Below are 15,271 nucleotides of genomic sequence, written 5' to 3' on the forward strand. Positions count from 1 at the left end.
CTTTGATCAAATCCAGCAGGGTTTTTCTTTTGTTGTTAAATTAATAATAATAATAATAATATCTTTATTGTCATTGCCCCCTCTCAGGGACAACGAAATTACTTAGGGGTGTAGCCTTCTCCAAACACCACATTTATGCAGGAATGTGCGATGTATATATATTTTTAACTCTTGTGAAGATTTGTCTGCACATACACGTAGCACTGTTCTGTATGCAACTTTGACCAATCAGCACCGTTTTGCAAAGCATTTTTTTCCTAATACAATTTATTTTTGTTTGGTGTTTTCATTAATGCATGCATTTTTAATGCACACATCCCCCTAATATATGCATTTGTGTACACCTTGTTTGGTTGGGGAACTTCATTGCAAAGTTTAGAGAAGTGCAAATTCTGAAGGACAATTTTGTTTCACTTCACATTTTTGTTTGAGGTGTAAAGATTAGAAATGGGTTTTTAAATTAAAAATTACAATTAAATGAAATTCCTTTGTAGCTCCATTCCCAGAAAGATCCCTATTCTTAGCAAAGGCTTGAGAACCAAAACCACATGGCACCTCCTAGAAGGGAAACATGAGCTGTGAGCCAGTGTGCCCAAGTGTCAGACTGCGAGCAGAAAGTTTTGGGTTTAAAGCTACACTGAGACATAGTAATCGGCCACAGATAAAGTCAGGCAGTTTTCCAACCTAGCCCAGTATTGTCTGCACTGACTGGCAGGGGCTATCCAGGGTTTTAAAGAGGTGTCTCTCCCAGCCCTACCTGGAGATGCCACAGATTTACTCTTGGACTTTCTGCATGGAAAGCGGATGCTGTACTACTGAGCCATGGCCATTCTCCTTCCTCCATCATAAAGAGCAGTTCCCATCACCTTCTACCTGAGCTCCTTCAAACAGGAGATGCCACCAGGAATTGAACTTGGCACATTCAGCATACAAAACATGTGCATTGTTATAGGGGTGTTGACATTGTCACAATAATCCCAACTTGCTTTGCAGGGCTGTTGTAGGAGCATAGTGCCCATGAGGGGCAGAAACCTTGTACCGTTGCCCTGAGCTCCTTGGAGGAAAGGCAATATCTTTTTCTATCATCTTGAAAATCAGGCTTGAAGTTGTGCATCTCTGATAGGGATCAATGGGGCAGTGTTGTGCATCTCTGATAGGGATCAATGGGGCAGTCTACTGCCTGCCTGTGTTACTGCTGCATTCATTCATTCATAAATCTGCTCCATTCCATTTCCCCATCTATCTATTTTCCACTTGGAAATTCATATTTAAATGAGTATTTAAGTACATATTTTAATGCACTTTAAAAATCATGTCTAAATGTATTTTATTCTAAAATACACATTTGTAAACAGATTTGGATATTTATTTGTTATTTGAGGACTGGACCCCCAAAAGCGAGAGAATGCATTTTTCTGGGTGGTAATACAAATCTGATCAGCTCCAAGCCATTATTCCTTCTTGTTTTTAACTGTTTTTCTTTGGTTTGAAGTGAGTTCTTCATTGTTTCTTGCTTCTTGTTTTCTTATTTGCTTCATGTTTTGTAGCATGTCATGGTATCTGTTGCAAATGATCTGCAGACCATACATATAATCAATAACATACAAATAAAATTATAATCCATGTGGGCTTGAATTCCTCAAAAATAAGAACATATTTTGCATTCTTTTATGTTGTGAACTGTTCTGTGATCTTTAGACGAAGGGCAGTATACAAACTTAATAAATAAATAAATCCCTCATAAACTTAATAAATAAATAAATCCCCCATGAACCCCAAACCGGCCAGAAACAGAAATGATTAAGGATGGAAGATTCCTTCCCCCGCTAACTGACTTTGCCAGCGTAAGTTGAAGTTGCTACAGGTGGAATTAGGTAAATTGGCAATCTTCTCTGGGCCAGAATAACCTCTTGGAAAGTGGTCTCGATTTGCTTCATTACAACACCTGCTTGCAATACGATGGGATCTTATCTATTTCTGTAATAAAATGCCATGGTAGAACTGTGTCCTTAATTATCCTACTAAATAATGGGACGCATTTAAAGCCTTTCCACTCCATCTCCCACCACTCATTAGTGTCCTTTATGAGTTATTTGTCTCAACGTTATTGCATTTTCATTTAATTTTTTTTTCCTAAGGAAAAAAAAATTAGGTTCAAATGCAAATTCATTCTGGTACACATATAAAATGAATACATAATTAATGGTTCTGTTTCAGACATTTTAATCACCCAAAATATGCTAAGTGCTTCTCAGAACAATCGTAAGGCAAGTAAGCTAAATATCTGTGTTGAGATTCAGTTTATATTGTGAGTTTACAGGGGGTCAGATGCCAAGTTATGATCAACGGCAGTCTAACCTGGGGAAATATATCATGTAACAATGCAGTATGCTTCTGGACACTAGTAAGCACTCTTACTAGTGAGTAATCTCATTTAACTCAGTAGGGCGTACTTTGGAGAAAATGCTGAGGGTCACAAGGCTCTGACATATGGAGGATAAGCTTGGAATGTAGGTTTTGGGTGTTGACACCACAGTGTCTTAAGAGGCAACTGGCTAATTCAAACAGGGGCAAGTGATGTAACACTGATAAAGGCTCTTTGAGGTATATGATGTTGGGCATGCCCTGTAGTGGCATCCTTTCTGATCAGAAATTATTGTTCATATTAATTTATTTAGGAAAATCCTTGCTATTTGTAGATGTTCACACTTTTTAATGTCATATTCCTTTGCGGAGGGACTATTGGTTTCCTGTGTTTTGGGTCTTGTTTTTATTATGTACTTAGTAGTTTTATTCTGTATTTTATATTGCGAACTGCCCTGGGATATTCGGATGAAGGGCGGTATACAAAATTAACAAAAACATCATCAACAACAATGGATCCCGCAAGCCCTTCTGGTTGCAAGCATAAAAACCCATCATCCATTACTCAATGGTCTGAAGATCGTACTGCAGTTTCTACATCTGAGTACTTTATCAGTGCCATAAGACTTTTGAGTCAATGAGACACATGCAAATAATAATGGGAGAGGATTAGGTAACAACTATTTCAAAGCCCTCTGTCTCCAAGCCTGTGCTAAACTGCAAACCAATGAGCTAAATTCTAATGCCGATCATAAGCCCTTCTGGGTAGTAATTGTATCTGTCTGATTTGGGGTAAGGAACTAACACTCTACTAACATGAAATCAATGTTGCATAATTGGTGTGGTGATTAATGATGTCATGGTAAATATGCTGTCATGCAGAGTGAAGAGATGACCTTCTATTTGGGTTTTTATATATCTCCATAGCTGAAGAGACTTGCTGAATAGCATTACAAAGGCATTTCAAAGAGCTCACCAGTGAAAGAGAAAGAAGGGTCACTTGCCCAGGCAGGTACATTATGTGACCCATGAGAGCAACAAAATAACCAGACTGTATAACTGAGATGGGATAAAACCAGGCCAAATCTTTATTGAGAGCAGCAGACAGGGCAAGGGTTAGCATGGCATTGGGTCCCAGGATCAAGTCATCATTCCACAAGCCCCATCTGGATGGAATGCATCATTTCCGCCCTCATACAAACAATGTTCTTCTGCCTAACCACAGAAAGACATAATTTTACTGAGGGAAAGGCGAAAAAGAACCCAACAAAGTGCCAATCAGGTTGAGAGGTGGGGAGGAGGGAATCATTTCTGGCCCTGTCAACCAGTGACCTAAAATTGCTCAGTTAAGGCTCTAGCCCAAGGGCAGGTGGGAAGCTCTCAAAGCAAAATGGCTGTGAGCCCAAGTGGGAGCAGCCTTATACAGGCTTCCCTTCTCCTTTTCAGCAAGGGCTCATGGGACAGCTTTTTCCCATCACACAGAAGATACAGTCATACCTTGGGATAAATATGCTTCAGGTTGAGCGCTTTTGGGTTGTGCTCCATGGCGACCCAGAAGTAACGGAGCGTGTTACTTCCAGGTTTCGCCGCGTGCGCATGTGCAGACAGTCAAAATGTGTGGAAGCGGCGAAACGCAACCCACACATGCGCAGACGTGCTGTCGCGTTTTACGTTCTGTTGGGGATGTGAACAGGGCTCCAGAATGGATCCCATTCACATCCCGAGGTACCACTATACTGGGCAAAACCTTGCCGAGTATTTTGCTGCAATCTATGGGTCACAGTGTTGTCGGGCAAAGGCATCCTGTGCTTATTGGACATGAAACGGGGCTTCTATGCAAGCTGTTTTTTGAACATTCATCCTGATGTGTTTTCACAACTTTGATGAGCAATTGCTATCCCACACATTCCAGGGCATCTGGATGAGCAATTGAAACAAAGTGCAATTTGGGGGAGAGGTGGAAGCAGGTTAGTTGTTGAAGAGTACTGACAGACCCTCCAAGTGTCCCAATTTTCCAAGGACAGGCCTGGAATTACAGAAGCCATCCTGGCTTCTGATTTGATCCCAGAATGTCCTGCTTTCCCCTTTTCCTCTATGCCTCAGAGAACAAACAAATGATCTGTGTTTAGGTGCAAAAACAGATTCCTGTTTATCCTGAAAATAAAATACCTTCAGTAAATGAAGGAAATGGTGAAGCTGGCATATGAAGCCATTCCTATAATTTTGAAGCAAAAGGTCACCAATCCACTTTAAATTATTTCATCACAATGCTTCAGCAATCAGCCATTTCTTAGGAAAAGCAGGGAGTGTTGATTCCTTTATTGTAAATGGAACCTTACACTGTCTCCTCAGAAGTAAGTCCCACTGTATTCAATGGAGCTTACTCCCAGGTAACTGGGTAAAGACAAGACAGCCTTTCACTGTAATGCTAAGTATTTTTACTCAGAACTAAGTCCCACTGAGTTCAGCAGGATTTACTCTCTCATATGTTCCTGATCTGGGACGTGGGTGGTGCTGTGGGTTAAACCACAGAGCCTAGGACTTGCCAATTAGAAGGTCAGCGGTTCGAATCCCCATGACGGGATGAGCTCCCGTTGCTCGGTCCCTGCTCCTGCCAACCTTGCAGTTTGAAAGCACGTCAAAGTGCAAGTAGATAAATAGGTACCGCTCCAGTGGGAAGGTAAACGGCATTTCCGTGCGCTGCTCTGGTTCGCCAGAAGCGACTGTCATGCTGGCCACATGACCCAGAAGCTCCCTTGGCCAATAAAGCGAGATGAGCACCGCAACCCCAGAGTCAGTCACGACTGGACCTAATGATCAGGAATCCCTTTACCTTTACCTTTTATGTTCCTGATCATTCTCACATTTTCTATTATTATTATTATTATTATTATTAATTTCGCATTTTCCCAATAGGGACTCAAAGCAGCTTATAGTGGTACCTCGGGTTAAGTACTTAATTTGTTCTGGAGGTCCATACTTAACCTGAAACTGTTCTTAACCTGAAGCACCACTTTAGCTAATGGGGCCTCCTGCTGCCGCCGCACCGCCAGAGCACAATTTCTGTTCTCATCCTGAAGCAAAGTCCTTAACCTGAAACACTATTTCTGAGTTAGCAGAGTCTGTAACCTGAAGCGTATGTAACCTGAGGTACCACTGTATTGCTAAATTTTTATTTCATTCTATTTATCTGTGGAAGGTGTACATGATCGCTGCCCTCACACATTTTTTTTCTTTACAACAATCTTGTGAGATTGTTAAGATGGAGAGGTTGTCATTGGCTCAAGGTGACCAATGTTGATGTGTATATGACTTCTATGTGTGCAGTGAGATCAAGCACGGGAGAAACTTCCTGATGCTGAAGAGGATGTCCCTGTTTTCATGTTGGAAGGAAATGTTGGAGGGAATGCACTGAATCAGCATTAATTGTGCAATCTGAATTTGCAGGTATGTGATTGAATCCCTGAGATTGGGGTCAGGTCGGGTTACTACACAACTCTGCCACTGCTCAATATATTGCAATTGAAAAGAGGACAAAATCTCAAGAGCCAATAATTTATAACCTTTATTTATTTATTTATTTATTTATTGTTTGTTTGTTTGTTTGTTTGTTTGTTTGTTAAATTTAAATCTTTGTCCCCAAAGGAGCAAAAAGTGGCTAACAATAAGTGATGAAGCAACAAGAACTTTAAAAAAAAAATCCTAATACACTTTCAGACTGGGAAAGATCTCAATTTAAAAGGCTAGTTGGAAGAGGAAGGTCTCCAGTAGGCATTGAAAAGAAAACAGAAGCTGCATATAAGGTGTGAGATGATCTTTCAGGTATATTTCAAGTTTAACCCAGATTGGATCTTGGAAACTCTCTGGAGATAGATGACTCTCCAACTGGGGGGGGGGGGGAGCCAGTTGTTAGAGCCAGCAAGCAGGGAAGGAAGTTTAGATTTCACTGGTAAGCATGCTTGAGAGCACATAGTGATGCCACTGCAACAGCCTTAGGATCTACAGTTGTAGACTACTTCTAGAAGCACTGCTTAGTTACAGTGTTATTAGATGATGCATAGAGATGTTGGAGAATTCTGATAAAAGCCTCAATTGGCAGGTTCATGTACACACGGGTTCAGACTGGCAGAAAGGGGAAATGGAAAATGGAGTCTGAAGTCTGCAAAATTCAAGAGCTACAGCTTGTGACCTTTTTATTATGCAAAACTCAAATGTATGTAAGCTAAGAGTTTACAGTGCAGCAGCATTGAGCACATTTGTAGACCTGAATCTATCACAAAGATCACTGTGTTTCCTATATTATTATGATTTATTAAATTTCTGTAACACCTGAGGATCACAGGATGCTCTACAATATAAAAACTAAAACACACATAACATGAACCCTGGAACTGTTTTGGAAAGTGGTTTGTTAAAGCAGGTGATGGATGATGTATCTCCATGTATATACAGTTGGGAGCAGAAAATGATCTGAGTCAGGTTTTGCATTCATTCATCCAACAAGGAAGTTATTTGTTCCTTGCAAACTTTCATTATCACAGTAGAACAAAGGAGGGGGGCAGAAAGAGACAATAATTAAAGCCCTCAAAGAGCCATATACTAAGGCTTAATGTCAAATGTGCAGTATCCTAAAGTACAAGATACCCAAGCTAAAGCAATAAAACGAGTTCTGCATTTCTAATAGTTTTATTTATTTTGTTTATATTTAATACAAAGCAGGAAAGGAATCCTGGTCTCCGTACATCAAAAAGATGCGACATGTTAGCAAAACCGTGGTGCAAAAAAAGAGCCATAAACAATGCTTTTAATTCCAGGAGCGCTATATTATGGATAAACAAAAGCACAAAAATGAGGTGATAAAAATAAAGGGGAATCCAGTCCATCAAAGCAAATGTGCTAAGAGTATGGCACTGTAAAATCATCCTGATGAAGGACCCATTTCAAACGCTCGCTAACTGAATCAATGGCTCCATATTTATTTTATGTAATGAGCGGTCTTCCACTAAAGGAAGCTTCACATTTCATTTAGCCAAGGGCTGATTCTCACAATGCAGGATTCTGCCTCCTCCTCTCCAGCACTTAGCATAAGAGGAGACCCTGCTGTTTCAGGCCAAAAGTCTATCTAGCCCTATCATCCTACCCACATTGGCTAGCCACACGTCTGTGGGAAGATCGCAAGCAGAAATGGAGGGGGATAGCTCTGTCCCACATTTATGCCCCGTTGGTCCACAAAAGTCTACTTCATCTGAAAAATTCAGGTTGCATACAGTTACCACAGCTAATTTTGTATATGGCTTTGTGATTATTATTTTTTTTTAAAAAAAAATACAAGTTAAAAAGAGCAGAACATTGACTGCTGCATTGTTCTCAAGTCTCCACCTACTTGAGAGAGGAAAAAAGCAAGAACTAGGAACCTACTTTAGGTAATAGGAAGGGGCAGAGGATGATTAATGAAGGATAAGGCTAGCAAAGGCTACTAGTCACAATGGCTATGTTCTACCTCCACTGTCAGAGGAATTTCCACTTTCTGGAAATCTCAAGTTCAGAGAGCTGCTCTTCTGCTTGATTCCTTCTTGTGAGCTTCCCATATGCATCTGGTTGGTCACTGTGAGAACAGGATGCTGGACTAGATTGGCCATTGGCCTGATCCACCAGGACTTCTTGTGTTTTTATGGTCTTATGAAGCATTTCTGATGCTTCCTGCCATCCCAGGATCTGATTTTAGGAGTGGGATGGAGACAGTGCTTAAGAAGGGAATAGCAGGTGTTAAGTCCAGAAGAAAGAACAGTCTGAACTGGAGAAAAAAACAGAAAGGAAATGTGCCCCTTTAGGTATCACTGGGGAGGGGGCACAGATTTGCATAAAGTTTGCACTTGCCAATTTATACACAGCAGTGGAAATAAACAGGGTAAATAAAAGTCATTTCTCTCATTTAAATATAAATAACAGAAACACACTATAACTCACCATAGTGAAGATGGCTGTGACTAGGTGTCTTGTGTGCCTACAGAGTCTATTACTCAGGTGGCAACTATTGATGGGCCACTTCAAGACCCTCCCTTGTTCCCCCTTCTTAGGGTTCTATATCTCTGGACCAGACAGTCTTTCAACTAGAGGACACTTTCAAATGAAGAACTGTCCTCTGTAAAGTCAGACACTTGGCCTCAAGCAAGATGTGTGATGGAGGAAGGAGCGCCCCCCTCCCCATTGTTACGAGCTGCACTACCTAGCCCTGTGTACACACAGAAATAAGTCCCATTTTGTTCAATAAGGCCTGCTCCTAAGGAAGTGACAAGAAGATTGCAGCCCAAACTTCTGTGGTATAAAACACTGCAAATCTGAGCACATCTCTTCATCACTGCTATTATATTCAAATTAATGAAAACCACTCTTGGATGACAAAAACGCAGGCAATCTCAACTTGGGGATTTGTTCCAAGCATTCAGAAACTTGATTTCTATTGTGACACAGGTCGAGCAGTCAGGCAAATTCAGGATGAATGAGGCTTGTTGCTATGTTGATGAGGAGGAGACGGAATGATTCACAATGTACTATGACCTTCCAACCACCACTCTCCTACTCCCTGTGAAAGCTAGAATGTTAAGCCATCATCATTGTATTCACATTCTCTCAAGATTCGCTGAAGAGATTTTTATACCCATACACTTCAGAGCTCAGTCACGCAGCTAACACTTGAAGTAACCACGATGCGCTGGTACAAAGGCAAGTGTCGAAACATACTGGCATGAACACTGATTTACTGAGAATTAAAAATCTAGAGCTCTGCAGACAGATAAGGATGAGTGGAGCTGTTTGGTTCCACTTCTGAAAGCTTTGCTGGAGCCAGGAATGTATACTTTCCACTCTGACAGTACTTCAGAATAGCTTGCAGAATTAAAGTGGTTTCCACAACCCACCATTACAGATATGAGGAGATGAGGATGGATGAATCTGTCAATTTCAGATTCTCTTAGTTAAGCATTTATGCCATCTTATATTCAGCTGGCCACATTTCTGCATCAGTGTGTGACTTTAAAAAAGAAAACTTCTGAAAATTCTTGAGTATCTTAGTGGGTGCTTATTATACATAATTTTGCATGCAACTGTCTCCCTCATAGTTTCTCATATGAAACTCTCATATGGGTATCTCCCTCATATATAATCTCCCTCATTATATAATGTTTTGGATGTTTGTCGTAATTAATATGTACATTGTTATGCACACTTTTTCCTAATATGCACACTTTTTTAAGTGAAAGAACTGCATCACCAAATTAAGAAAAGTGTGAATTTTGAAGAACAGCTGAATTTCAGTTTCCATATTATTTTAAGAGACAACCAGTTATGTCAATCTGCATTATAACTAAAGCCAAACCAAATTTCTCTTACTTGTTCTCCCACTCTCCCATGTGGGGAGAGGCTAAGGATGACCTGCAAACATGGGGGGCCTGTGGTGTGGTTTATTTGTTTATGTGGTTTATTTGATAAAATTATTTGTTCATGTGGTTTATTTGTTTTTTAAAAAGCAATAATTGTCATGTTCCTGTCCCAAGACACTTACACTTGAGAGTAAGGAAGAGACCTCTATACGGGCTGAACAAAAAGCACAGATCCAAGTGTGATTCCAAGGCGCACACACAAGACAAGAGACTCAGAATTGAACAAAAGCAATGAAGATGTCCCAACAGTTGTCACGTCCGTCCCATCAAGCTGTTTAAAGATGGGGTGGGGTGGCCTCACTCACAAGACTCTCTCACCTTATGAGACTGCCACTCATGCAAACACAATCTCTGCCTAGGTTGGTGCATTTGATCAGAGGCAGAATTTGGTCTTTCAAATTTCAGCAGTGCCCTGTGCGAGGCCAAAATTTGGCACTCCATTGCTTCTCACCTTCTCTTCCGCTCAATTCACTACATCATAGCTGTGATGCCCTGCAGCACTCCCTAGGCCCAACAGCTAGTGTGGCAGAACTGGTTGCACTGCCCTAAATGCACCACTTACAGAGGTGATGCCTGGTTCTCAACAACAGCCACCTGTCTTGCCTTCATGATTCCAGCTCTGCCCAACTTCCTTTTTCCCAGCCCCTCTCACTGGCTGCTGAAAGCCCTCTCCACACTCCAAGAGGCTCTGAAGTCCACAGGAGTGGCAGTACAGCAAGCCAAAAGATCTATAATCTCAAGGGGGAGAACATCCTTCTCCACAGCTGCCAGCCCTCAAGGCCTCTCAACTTCTGTCTCGCTCTTCTGTCTGGGGCTAATATACTACTATGTGAGATGCTGATGGAACTGAGGAGCCCATTACTTTTCAGCCTTAACAAAGGCCCCCAATCACGAAGAATTCTGGAAACTGTGGTTTGCTAATGGTGGGATAGGCTACCAGGATTCTCCATGACTGTTAAAGAGGTATAATAGTGCTTTAAACATATGGTGTGGGTGTGACCTAAGAATGCATGGGAAGCTATGAACTGGGCTGGCCTATTTTAGACAGACCTTAATAAAACAGGTTTTTAGTGTTATGAAAAGGAAGCAAATGTTTAGGCATTTCCATTGTTGCAGTTTTATTTTTTACAGTCTGTGAGGGGAAGGTGTGTTTGTAGGGTTTTCTGCCTCAGCTGCCCAAATAAATTGGCCAGCTTTGATTTCTGGAAGTGGTGGTGTCATTTGCTGCATAACTGTGGGGATTTTCATTGCAATTTCATGTGAGAAAATTTGGGGTGGTATGCAGCTCTTTTCCACCATTTTAAATCAGCATGATATTTAAAATTTAGAATGATACACATGGTATTTGGATCAAAAGGCCACTGTTTCATAACAGATAATGCAGTGTAAAAGGAACGTTAAGCTCCAGGGTAGAAGTACTAGTATTATAATCACAAAAAAAACTAATACAAAAATTCTCACGTCTGAATAGACTCTTCCACTTGCCCAAAGTGTCTAGTTGTGGAAACATTACAGCAAGTATGGCCTATGTTCTGGAATTCTTTCTGGCTCAACAAGGTCAATAGGTTTGCAGCCTGGATTATTTTAGAGACAGAATCTTCCCCATCCCTTTCCACAACTAGGAGAGAGACCTTGTGCATGACTAGAGTTAGTAAAGAAACAGAACAAGGGGGAATTACTTAGCAGCAGAGAAGAGGTGGATTCTACACACATATAAAAATGTTCTGAAAATGCTGTTTTAAAAAGTGTTCTCTCTCTCTCTCTCTCTCTCTCTATATATATATATAACAATTTCCATAAGGTTCACCATCGTCATCTAGTGTCACATTGTATATTGCACTTTAAACACACTTAAAACATTTTATTTGCAGCTGTACAGCTGAGTCCAGAGACTAATTACGTCTCTGATAACCCAGGAAAGAAGTTTCATGGGTTGGGGAAAACACATGAACAGCTCTCACTGCAAAGATGTCTGCTTTCTTAAAACTTACGACAGCTGAACCAATAGCCTTCACTTCACCTTTCCAGTTTTGCTGAGCTGGACGATGCTTTATTGGCCATTGCATTTGAGATAAAGCATTTCCTCCTCTCCTCTCTGGTTGTTAATCCTGTCAAACCATCATGGTCATTAATTTCCATCATCTGGGCAAACTGTTTGTTTCTCCAACATGGCAATAGACTACAGGGTCTCTTCTGACACCATTAATTGTTTATAGTGCATATGGCAAGACACGGTGCCTCTGAACTATATTGTTGCATGCCTCCCCCAAAATCTCTGAGTGGTGCAAGATCCCAGGGGTTCCAGGTGCTTGTTCAGGGTTCTTATTTCCTTTGGAAATGAGACACAGAAGAGGCTGTGGTGTCTTTATGATAGATGGTTTATCTACACATATATACAACCTTAGCCTATGAAGGAGCAATTCAGAGCATTAACACCCAAGAGGGCCTTCCTTCCTTCATAGCCGCAATCTTTGATTCAAATGGGAATCAAACAGCGCTCTGACTCTGTCTTCTAAGTTTGCTGCTTGATTCTAGTTCACATCACTCCAACTCTCACTCCTGCCATTTTGTCTTTCTAACTACCTGTGAGTTGAGGTAGGAGCCCCAATCCATTTATGGTCTTGCCCAGAATCCCTTCCTTTGTTCCCTTAATGACCTATCACCCAGACTCTCAGCTGAGCGGGAAGCTAGCCTAGTTTGTATTTTAACACTTGCTGGATCCTGGGGTTATTAGGGTCCCAACATATAGCCAACTCCTCACCCCAAAAATACATTATAACAATATTAACTGCCTGTATAAAAGCAGCAGCAGCAGCAACCACATTGATATAGATCAGAGATTTTTCAACCTGGAAAACTGAGTATCACATGCCAGTGTGGATGGAGCCAAAGGCAAAAGTGGGTTGAACAACCAACATAAATTTTACCTTTGTACACCAGGGCAGTTTCTACACAGCCAGCCAGCCACCCTTTTCTATCCTCCATCAGGCAAGGAAGAGTTCGAGATGAAAAGACTAAAACATGCTCAGTATTTTTCCTCATCACCTTCTTGCAAAAATACAAATATGAAAACAGACCAGATTAAGAAACAATTCAACGTCATAGTATTAGTGGGCATGAAATTGGAAATTTTGAAATTAACTACATTGCTCTTTTTTACATGGATATATATATATATATATATATATATATATATTAGATTAGCTTAGATTGCCATGCTTCTTTCCCTTCCAAATGGCTTCTAGATTTTCTCTGCCCCCCAGTTCACTCAAGTTTCAGGAAGGGGAAAAAAAATTGGAATTTAGAATGCAAAGATTTGACAAAAGGGGTCTGACATGTTATTCCCACCAGCAGGGGCACCAAGTTGCCTCCCCCACATTGAGGGGGCATGGTCATGTGACTCATCATGTAATGTGCCACATGACACCACTCAGTGAGTGCTGGGCAGGGGTGGCAAGCGTACTTGTTTGGCCCCACCCCCACCTGGTTTCTAGGCTGCCAGGCAGAGGCTGGGAAGAGCAAAAGTGAGATCACCTTCCCTATTCACAGCCCCTGCCTGGCTCCCAGGCTCCCACATGGCCAGGATTGGTGTGTGTATGTGTGTGTGATTAGTTCAGAATCTTATTTCCTTGTATTGCTCTTACTGGCTGCTAGCCTGCCCTTTACTGTTCAGTCCCAGGGCAGGTTATATACAACTCAATATAATATGTAGATTGTTCTTTACCTACCTATCTAATGATTTGCCAACCTGATGCCCTTCAGACATTCTAGACTCTTGGGCTAATAGGAGCTGCATCCCAAAAAGAATCTGGAGAGTGCTGGGTTGTTGAAGACAGCTTTACAATAAACAAAAGGATAACAGGGAATGGATCTGCAGACTGTGCTGCTTCATATCTTTGGGTTTCATTTTAATATAAAAAATTGACATGGAAGGAATGTGGGTTGCAGGCAGAGAGAAAGGTTGAAGGACACCTGGATTTTTGGAAGATGTTCCCAGCATAAGGGGCTGCAAGGGAGAATGGGTCTTGGAGTCTTAGAGTCTTAGCGCTTACATAGCAGGGAATAATAGATGGATGTAGCAGTATTTTAGCCTAGTGCCTCTGTTGATTAGGCTCTGTCATATCAAGGAAACTGGGCAGTAGTAAGTAGCCAGTCACAGTTGTTCTTGGCAGCCCTCCTGACTATCTAAGGAACAGAAGTCTGATGTTGTGACACATTCAAGTGACCAGGGAAAGCAACAGCTACAACAGCAGCCTTTGTACTATCCTATCTAATGCTGAAGGTAATGATACCTGAGCATAGTTACTAGATCACAGCTCTGTCCTCTGAGGCTAGAAGATAAACTCAAATCACGGTTGAGCTCATATCGTTGAAAACTGCTTAGATATATAAGAGAAGACAGAGGCGCACAAGAACATTGTCATATGCATTGCCACCACAGTGCAGAATCCATAAGTAGTCTAAGGTACACTTTTAAAAAGTTGATCTGCATTAGATGTAAGCGAAAAGACTGTCGCATACATTATAGATAGAAAAGTGACAAAATCCGATAGGGCTCATTTTTACACCTGTCTCATGTAGCAAAATGCCTGATTTGCAGACACCCTCATTACTTCAGTATGACAAAATAGCACAGATCAAACACTTCAAAGCATCACAGAAATAACACACTTGAAGGAAAGTTACCTACTTTTTATCTCTTTTGCTAGAACTTTGCAAAAAGGAAAGAAAAAAAAAACCACGAAAAAAGCCCACCCTGCTCATTTGCGATGGAATTATTTGTGCCTGTTGCTGCGTGTGACAGATTTCTGCAAATATAAGTTGAAACAGGTGGGGAGAAAGCAACCATTGGCAAATAGAAAATTCTAGAAAACATTAAATGAAATGGCCCCCCAAATTTCATCATCCACTAGTTTTTTGAAGAACACACGGGAGCAGAGGCCCCAAAGCTTGCTTTACTTTGCACTTCCCAGTTTTGTTTTGTATCACATTAGATTGTGAGTATTTGAGCATGGACTCTATTATAGTTTAGTCTATGTACAATCCTTTTAAAAAATGCAGGTGCTTTGTAAGTGTTAAATAACAACAAAAGCAGCAGTCATAATAGTGTCCTGATCCAAAGTCAATTCATTCTGATATAAGCCTATGCTGTTTGATGTGATCTATTCCCAGGTCCACACAGGCCTGAATGGCAAGTTTCACTCAAAGCCCCAAGATCCCAGGCCAGCTGAAGTGTCAAACCAAATACTGTGCTCTAGTGCATATCATTTCCATATATTCCATCCTCACTCACAAAGCAAAATAAGTAAATGTAGGTTTTTGTTTTGTTTTGTTTAAAAAAATCAAATGAACAAATAGATCAATAAAATACTAGTGTGCTGTTATGACCTGGTCTCTGAACTGCAATTTATCTCTTAAATTCCTGCTTCTGCTCTACCTTGAAGTTAAGGGGGGCCTTTATCCAGCTC

The 15,271-nt window shown here is 41.0% G+C and overlaps 1 long non-coding RNA gene across 1 annotated transcript; it reads right to left on the minus strand.

Annotated features, from left to right (window-relative positions):
- Positions 1–1,264: 1,264 nt before the first annotated feature.
- LOC310837054 lies at positions 1,265–12,961 on the minus strand. The gene is made up of 3 exons (XR_014560384.1): positions 12,731–12,961; positions 11,795–11,911; positions 1,265–1,574 (listed from the first exon to the last, which is right to left on the minus strand). It is a non-coding gene; the product is annotated as an uncharacterized lncRNA (long non-coding RNA).
- Positions 12,962–15,271: the final 2,310 nt, after the last annotated feature.

Source organism: Podarcis gaigeae (assembly GCF_964106915.1).
Source record: "Podarcis gaigeae genome assembly, chromosome: Z".
NCBI classification, from domain to species: Eukaryota; Metazoa; Chordata; class Lepidosauria; order Squamata; family Lacertidae; genus Podarcis; species Podarcis gaigeae.